Below are 9,781 nucleotides of genomic sequence, written 5' to 3' on the forward strand. Positions count from 1 at the left end.
GAAATGTCAGGAAAAAGCGCTGCGTATTTTTTTAACGGCTCCTGACTTCTTCTAAAAATTTTATTATAAATTAAATTATACTAATAAACAATTCACATTATGGGAAAAAATTTGAAACTCTAAAACTTAGAAAGTTAAGTTTAGCTGAAATGAATTTAACTTAATATTGAGTAATAAAAATGTAAAATTTATGGTGTATAATATCTACAAGAATTCAATTACTATGGTATAAAAAATATCAATGCAAAATTTCAAATGAGGTGGGTAGAGTTAAAGTACGTTTTTAACAACAATTGTTACTCTTTTTTTAATCAGATAGTATACAAGGAGTCTAAGAGATCTGTAAATATTTTTAAAAAAATTCGAGTTAGGTACCTACTGAATTCTCGAGAGGAAATCAAGAAACATGGAAAGCAATTGAGAAAATTTTAAACAAGTACTGCAGTTATTTTTGCAGAATTTTGTATAGCCAACTGTATCCATAAAGGCAAAAGTGGGAAGATATTAAAGAAGTGGAATATGTCGTTGGTTTGAAATTTATGCTAATTCATTTTGGAAACGGCGTAGCTTCGTCAAAACATGTGGCCGGTATGGTCACACAAAGTAAAGCCTCGTATAAAAAAACGCATTCAAATATCAGATACAGGTCGACTGGTTCTGCTTCTCGAAACTTTTTTTCCACTAAATAAATGAAGCGAATAAAAAAAATGTGGTCCGCTGCTAACCCGATTTTTTCTCTGTCCTGATCATCTCCCTCTTCTCCCTATAATTTCTTTTCTCTTTTTCTTGAGTTAGGCGAAAGAGGGAGGACAGAAGAGGAGGAAGAACAGAGGCGAGTGAATGAATAAATGAATGAATGAATTCTCTGTCGGTTTTATCGCCAATTCTTCAAATGTCTCTATGTATAGAACTGTCCTGGTAGGGAGAATGATTCGAGTACCTAAGGCGCCGGCTTCTAAAAGGACCACATTTTATGCTACTTTTATCCTCGACTTTGATATTAAGCGCAGATTTATATATCTAGAGATTGTTCAATTCTCGGTGCAGAAAGAAGGGGTGTCAATAAGCGGATTATGTTTGCTCTATTTCACCCGATATATTTTTAGATAACAAATTAAATAAGTGGGTTTCTTAAGCGTGCACAAATTTGCTCGGGTTGAAAACGAGAGAAGTAAGATATAAGAAACTGGTTTCCAAATGTTAAGAGGGGCCCGTATAAATTAGACATCCGCCATCATCTAACATATTTAAATTTAATATTTTGATTTCAAACTGCTACTGTAAAAACTTAAGGGTTTTAATAGATTGATAATAAAACACTAAGTCCCAGAAATATAAGTGCAAATACGATGGACGGACGGACAACCAAGTGAAAATATAAGGGTTTCGATCTCTGTCTACGAAACCCCAAAAATGCAAAGAAAATGGAGTCCAAGAATTCTTTCAATTATCAGTGCAAATAAAATATTTCAAAACTCAATACTAATGAAATTGTAAATCAACATTTAGGTCAACGCTTCCACATTTAAAGCACAATAACTATAAGGCTTTGATATGCACTTATGAAATTTGAACGTTCCGAGTGTTTTTATTTTAATTTCTCATTAAAGTATAACTGACGGCATATCAAACTAAAAGGGAAACTATTTTCTTTAGAAAACAATAACGATGCATCATACGCCTTTGTTTTAAACTTAAAGAACAATTGGAACGCTCGATGAATAACCCAGAATTCTCTAATGTATCTTATCGGCGATTAAATTTCCGTGAAGCTCATTCCGAAGCGCAAAGTGTATTTAAACGTTATGAGATTCGCTAGTAAAGAAGGGAATTTGATCTTTCATGAAGTCATAATAACACGCTTAGTGCAAGAAGAGAAATAAAATAGTTTAAAACTATTTGAATAGCATTTTGTGTACAGACTCCTATTCATTATGGGTACATTATCATTATGGAATTCTTAAAAAGCAGTATACTAATAAATAACAGTTTTGGGTTTTGTGGCTCCGAGGCCTATAAATAATGAAGAAGAATTCGATTTCATATATTTTTGCAATGTTACATAGTTTAATTTTAATGTTAATTTTTATAAAGATGAAAATTTATAAATGCTAAATAGCAAACTCGTCAAACCTCTATAGTTAACGAGACATGTCCCAGTATTAAATATTATGTAATCAATCTATGTATACCAAGAAAAAAGTTTTGTTGAATCAAAGAAACTTTATTTAAATCAAAGAAATTCTAGTATTGATATACGGTTAAGAAAATATTTGTTTGATTTAAAGAAATTTATTTGTTAACTCTTTTTATTAGATTCAAAGAAATATTTCGTTCCTTCAAACCGAATATTTCTTTGAATTGAACAAATATTTGATTGCTTCAAATGAAAAATTTCTTTAAATCAAAGAAATATAATTTTTTATTTGACCTTTAGATTTCTTTAAATGAAATAATTTTTTGGTTGAAAAAAGAGAACATGTTAGTTTTAAATGAATATAGATTTTATTTGAATCCAATAATACTTGAATAAATAAATAATAATTGAGGAAAAAAGTTTATTTCAATATTTTTGTCTGTAAATGAATTTTATTCTTTCCGAATTTACAATTCCTCACGAAAATTTAAGGTGAAAAGATAAATTGTGACGAAATTGTGCATAGAAGAACAAAAATTTACATAAAAACGAGGTTAGGTCGTGCCGTATAAAAATATCTATTTACACGGTAGAAAGCTGCTATGCTTTCTGCAAATCCCTGCGATGCAAGGATGTTGCCCACTTCTTTAACACACATTTTAACGATTTAAATTATTGCCAAGAACCGTCACTTCCGCGTCTTCGCAAAAATTAGACAACACGTGTTCCGAAAGACGCGTTAACGTAAAATAGTCAGAGGGATTTGATCTGCGCAATATCATGGCGCATTGGTAATGTGGATTAAGAAAATCTTTCTTTGATTTAAAGAAATAATTTGCTTATTTCAAATTACTGACTCTAAAGAAATTATTTCTTTCATTTTTGCTAGTAACTTTTTTGAATCAAAAGAATTTTGTTTGAAATCAAACAAATCATTTGAACAAATAATTTCTTCAAATTGAAGAAATTACGTGACGTCATTTATTAAAATCAAATAAATTTTCTTTTAATATAAAAATATTTTTATGTTGAATCAAAAGAACCTAGTCAAAAAAATGTTTTTTTATAATTTAATAAGAACTTTTTTCTGGGTATACATCATCTGCCAAAATTATGATATGAGTGGAATAGATACATCGTTTTTTCTCACATTGGAAGCATGGAATCAGAAAACATAGTTTTAATAATGAACGAATGAATGAATGAATTAATTAAAAAGGCAGATCTGATTAAAAAATCTGAATTTATAGACGAATTATAAACAAGACGTTCTTCGCTCAGTGTCAGAGCGAGAGTTTATGAAAATTTAAAACACGATTTCTCAAAGGAAAAAGCAAGTGATTTTTGAAATCATTGTTATATCATCTTTATATTTTATAATTATTAAATCCTCACGGTTACTTACATAATCGCACCTACTTATATATTCGCTACCTACCTACAATAGTGTATTCTAACGCGTGCTCCAACTACTTCGCTATCGAAGCACTTGTAGCATGGTTACAAAATCTCGGCCAAATATTTTGAGGCAACGTCATACTAAGTCGTACGGTGAGCCTCTACCATATTTAAACTAAAAGTTATTAAAATCAATATTTCTTTGAAAAACACATCTTTCTGATGATTTATGAGTAGTTATAAGGTAAATTGAAAATTTCCGAGAAACTTAATAAACATTTTTTTAATAAGAAGGAATTTCAAATTTAATTTTACATATTTACAAAATGCCTCGCCACTTTTTTTACTTTATATATTAAAAAAGATTATAAAATATCCAAAAGAAATAAGCAATAAAGAAAAATGAAGTGCAAAAATGCTTGAATAACCTTAACCCACCAACGCCGAGAATTTTTTTTCTTGCGAAAAACCTAAAATTTCGTCATGTATCGTACCCCACTAGTCTAGTAGAAGTCCGGAAAAATGCCGAAAAAAATTTAACATTCGTTCCAAAGGAGTGGGGAGTTGTGACGAATACGTCACGCTAGGCGTTCAAGTCACCATATTACTTTGGACCAAATTTCAAATCAAAAGCCTTTTCCATCTCGTTGCAAATGACGTTTTCGAAAAATCGAAATAAATAACTTGATACGTTTCACTGACGAAAGCTGGCGGTAAACTGATGGTACAGGTCGCAAATGATCGGGGAAAATTGAGATAGGGCGCCTGCAGCGATCTGCAAGGCTAGGAAAAAAATCCTGGTGAGACATGCCTACCGTGACTCATTCGTCACGCTAGACGTTGGAGGGTTAATGGCAAAAAAAGATTTTCTCCTTACAAAAATCTTCATTTGTTCTGATTCTATTGTTTTCTTAATTCTAGAAAATTGGTCCCTTGTATAAAGAAAAGACAAGCTTTTTTCAAGTCAAATCATCAGGATTGGTCAGTTACGCGTAACTCGAATATTTTCTATATATAATACGTTTTCGGCGTAATATACGTCGAAAGCAGTAGAAAAACGTCGAAAACAGTAGAAAACTTCTTTAAGTTACGTTTACAAAATAACTGACTTGCAAAACTAGTATCGTCAGTATTGACGATTACATAAACTCATTTTTGAAATATAATATAATTATTAAGAATTCTGTAAAATGCGTTATAGTAATTGAAAATAATAATTATGCCTGAACTGGGAAGAAATACCAAACATCATAATGGAATTCCATGGAAGCATTAGTTTTTTAAGCGGAAGAAAGTACACAAAAATTTCGCAAAGTGTCGTTTGATTCTTTCGATAATAATTATTATAGTTCATATTGCATAATATTATATATGTGATTATGTAGGGTCGCGCTAAAGCAGTTTGCTTTAACATTTATTAAAATTTAAAGAATTTTTAAATATTGTTATTTTCTACGAGATTTACTCTGAAAAATTATCCAGAATTCTAGATTCTGCAGTATTGTGAATTGCACTATCACAAATGATGCACAATGCACCAGCGGCGGACTGTCGTTGACCCACAATGTGGGCGCTCGTCCTCGACCCTGTTAGTGTGGCGCCCCTGAGGACACTTGGACGCCCCTAGAACAGCTTTGTGCACGAATATATTTGTATAAACAAAGATACCGAAAAATTGATTAGGCAAAACCAAAAATCTTCTCATCTGGCATTCAAAAACGCGCGCGTGTACGCGTGTAGATTTTCTATTGGTAGCAGTGATATATGACCGACAGTACTTTTTTTCTCAGTTTCGTATACTGCTGGATCAGCTGATTATTAATTGATAAAGCATACAGTATTTGCCAGAACGGATTGTACATGTTTCTGTCATTTCTTGACATATTGTTATTAATTGATAGCAATATAACCCCTAACATGCGTAAGTATACATATAATATTACAGATGTATTTTATAAAGGTGAAGTTTTGCGAAAATTTTGACAGGATTTGACAAAATTACTCGTTAAGAGCTGAAGTTTGGAATGTTCAAATTAACGAAATATATCCTTTACCAGCTAAACTTGCATTTAAATATTCTTCCAGATTTGTCAACGTTTTGTGAATGAACAAAAAGTTTAAGACTTATCATTGAATTTTCAAAACAGTAGAATAATAATTTCGTTTTATAACAGTAGAATAATAATTTCGTTTTATAACATAAGAATATACACACCCTGCTAATAATGGCTTATTAAAATTTATTAAAAATAAAGGAAGTTCTCTTGATTTAAAATATTTTCAATAAATATTGGTTAGTTCAATAATCGTTCGTATCTCAATCATCTCCATATGAATAATTTTGCATAAACTTTAATTATATTTTAATAATGAATAAAAATTAATGAAATTCAATAAATTTTTTATAAATAAGCCCAATAAAATTCTATTACTTTTCAATAACTTTACTCACATTATAGAAATTAATTGGCGGAATGAGAATCAATTACATTTTACGTGATTTATACCTATCTGTTTCTATAGCTTTAAATAATTTTGTATTATGAATGAAATTGAACATATTTTTCATTAATCATATTGAATCAATTTTTATCACTTTTCGATCATTGTAATTGCGTTATTAATAACACTTGAAGAATCTAAATTAATTGTATTTTGCGCAATTGAATCCAGTCGATTCCTATAGTTTTAAATAATTTTAAGTATACGATTAAAACTTAATAAATTAATGAAATTTAATAGTTTTCCTCGAATTAAATTGAATCAATTCTTGTCATTTTTCAATCATTTTAATTGCTTTATTGAAAATAATTAAAGGAATCAGAATTAACTATATTTTGAGCAATTGGACCCAATCGACTTCTATGATTTTAAATCATTTTAATTCTACGATTAAGACTACAGGGGGGAGTCTTAAAATGTAAATAATCTGCTGTCAACCTTTTTTTTTTGTTAAAAAAAGCGCCCTCAAACATGCTGCCACCCTGCGCTGAGAGATCTAGCCCGCCGCTGCAAAGCAGCATTTTTTCCTTTCTCAACTTTTATGAGTTTGTAGCACAATTGGTCCCACATTGTTCCTTCAGAACCCCTCGATATATTTATTTACTGTTTGCTGTAAGGAAAAGTTGAAAAGTGGAAACGGCAACCACGACCTACATAAAAAATAGATTATTTTAAGTATTTTTCGGTATTGACGCATGCGCACTGAAATTTTTCATTCGAACGTAATATACAACAAAACTTGTAGAAAACTAAAGAGGTAATATACGTAGTAATATATGCGTGGAAAATCACGTATCACACGCAGAGTATTGTACGTTACCAACCTTGTAAATCAGCTAAGTAATTCAGTCTACTTGATTCAATGCACATTTTTCCGCGTAGTCGTATTATCACTCTGTCTAAAAATGGGCAGTCGTCATTTCCTCGACGGCTACCTGCGTACCCTTCCCCTTCCAGTGTACAGCGACACTACCCCTCACTGGATTTGAAGTTGCTAGGGCCCTCGATGCTACGCCCCTGTGAAGATAATCCCTTTGTCTTCCAACTTATATCTATACCTAATTCAAACAAATGAATATGTCCAAGAAAATCATTTCAATATATTAAATTAGATTATTTCCAATCTAATAATGTATAAATATGATATATGAACATTTTATCGACGAAAAATTATACAATTTTCCCCTTTTAAGTTATGGTGGATTAATAATTGATTCATGTTAACAAAAGAAAGTATTTTAACAAGTTATTATTATTATTATTATTTATAATAATATTCTCTTACAATTATTCTCCTATGTTTCAGTTTTTTCTAAAATTTTTCACTCTTGATCCACTTTCAAATTGTAGTGAGATAATAATTAATTTAAGTTTACAAACGTAAGTGTTTGAAGAAGTTATTATTTTGTAGAAATTGTTGATGTACGTTGTTCGCTTTAAAGTGAGGTGAATTGATACCAATTAAGTTGTTTCACACGTTTCCGCCCACAATGGTGACCCTCATCAGTGAGTTTTAATCAATCTATCTATGAAAAGTATATAATGTATTGTAGGTACGCAGTTTTACAATTGGAAGTGTTATTCTTTGGTTAATATCTCAGTTTTTAAATTATATACATTCCATTAACTTAAAATTTAAATTTTATTTTATTAATAACTATTGATAAAACATTCAGTATTATCAAAACAATGTCTTTTTAGGAAATACAACATCGATGAAAAAAAATTACAACTTAGTAGTAAACTTTTTTTTTAAAGTTGTCAGAAAACATTGCAGTCCCTTGAAAATTGCCCTGTAGTAAAAATATTAAATTATAAACAACTTTGAAGTAGAATAATTATTTAAGTATTCTTTAAAAAATGTTCTTTATCTTATCGACAAGAAGTTTATTTTGAAAGGTGAACAATTTTTTTTACGCTTACAAAAATAATTTGTATGATAAAAGAAAATTCATTTTCAATTTTGACGAATTCTTTAGATACAATGTTTAAATTTAAAAGCAGAATTACATAGTCATATAACTTAAATGTTCTTTTTTATAAATTTATTCTTCAGTACAGTGTGATTTTGGAAATGCTTTCTTTCAAAGAAATTATTTAAAACAGAAAACTCAATACATTTCAATTACAAAAATTGAAATTATAAACAATCTGTATTCTTACTACTGTAAAAAAAATTTGCAATCAACTTTTCGGCGATATAAGGAAAAGAAAAGTTTCTAAGAATATTTGAATAATTATTTAGCTACAAAGTTTTTTTTTAATTTTGTATTTTTACTGCAGTCCCACTTTCAAGAGAAAAAAATTTCACATTCACCGATATAAGTCCTCATCATGCCAGAAAAATTCATTAATTAACACTATTTCTCATAACGCAAGAAGCTTGTTTATAAATTTTTTTACAAAATTTTCCTACTACATTTTATTTATTTTTTCATTAGTTCTTCGTTAAAAGATTTCTTTTTTAAGAATAGTACTTTCAATTTAAAAAGTGCATACCTGCAAGAAACTATGTACTTTTTACAGATTAATGAAACTCACTGATAAGGATCGCCATTATGTAACAAAACGTTTGAAACAACTCAACTGTTTTCAATTCAGCTGACTCTAAAACCAACAATGTACATCAACAATTTCTACAAAACTAAGTTTTGAGGGTCAATAAAATCCCCCAGCAATTATCAAGCCATCATTATTTTAAATAATATTCTCTTTTAATAATTTTCGAAAAATGCGGTTTTTTTCTTAAATTTTCAACAGCTTTACCAACGAAAAAAACAATAGAAAATTTATTTTGAATAACTTCATTAATTTAATGGGGAGCTTATGAAAATTTAATATTTTAATTGAAATTGTGGAGAATCTACCTACATTAACAATTATATTCTCAAACTCGTCAAAATATGAGGGATGTCGTCGGCCTATTAGAATTTTTAATAGAGGTATAGGTGTGGAAATAGTGAGGAAATGGGTAATTTGAAAGACAAAGGCATTACCTTTATGGGGGACATAGCATCGAGGGCTTAAAGCTACTTCGAATCCAGTGAGGGGTAGTGTCGTTTCGTAGTAGAAGGGGAAGGTTACGCAGGTAGCCGTGGAGGAAAAGACGATCGCCCCTAAAAATAGATGGGTAGTTAAATCATTCAAAACCGCAGGGGGTGACGTTATATTGCCTCCGTTGATTCATGAAGGCATGTAGTCCTTAGTAGATGCATTGTGCGGCATTTTTCGGGTATTTTTAGTAATGAGATGCACCTCATCGGCATGAAGGTAGATCAATGCAATCTTCACTCCCAAGGCAAGTCGGAGACCCACTATGAAGCAAAGTCCTTTAGACCGATCAGTTTAATTTCGTTCATGAAGAAAACAATCGAAAAAATGGTGTACCGTCACATGTAAGAGGAAACCGGAAAGACATCTCCATAGCAATCAGTTTGCCTCTCAGAAAGGCATATCCACAGAAGAATCTCTTTATGCATTCACCTCCAGCATCCAGAACGCATCGCGGAAAGCTGAAGTTGCAATGGCAGCATTCCTATACTCTGTTCACCGAGAGAATAATCTACAGACGCACATATTTCCGTATTTGGGCAGAGACACTGTCAAAGAAGGAGTTAAAACCCCAATTAAATATATCTAATACCAAACACGGTTGGATGAGCACCATGTTGAGAAGTACAATGGTGTACACTTAATTAAGTACATGGTAATGAAGTGACGGCCAAAGTTTCAAGAGTGTGCCTA

The 9,781-nt window shown here is 30.7% G+C and overlaps 1 protein-coding gene across 1 annotated transcript in view; it reads right to left on the reverse strand.

The window, feature by feature from the left end:
- LOC117171295 (putative phosphatidate phosphatase) overlaps positions 1 to 9,781 on the reverse strand; it is a 144,111-nt gene that overhangs the window by 29,718 nt on the left and 104,612 nt on the right. The window lies entirely within an intron of this gene.

Source organism: Belonocnema kinseyi, chromosome 4 (assembly GCF_010883055.1).
Source record: "Belonocnema kinseyi isolate 2016_QV_RU_SX_M_011 chromosome 4, B_treatae_v1, whole genome shotgun sequence".
Taxonomy (NCBI): domain Eukaryota; kingdom Metazoa; phylum Arthropoda; class Insecta; order Hymenoptera; family Cynipidae; genus Belonocnema; species Belonocnema kinseyi.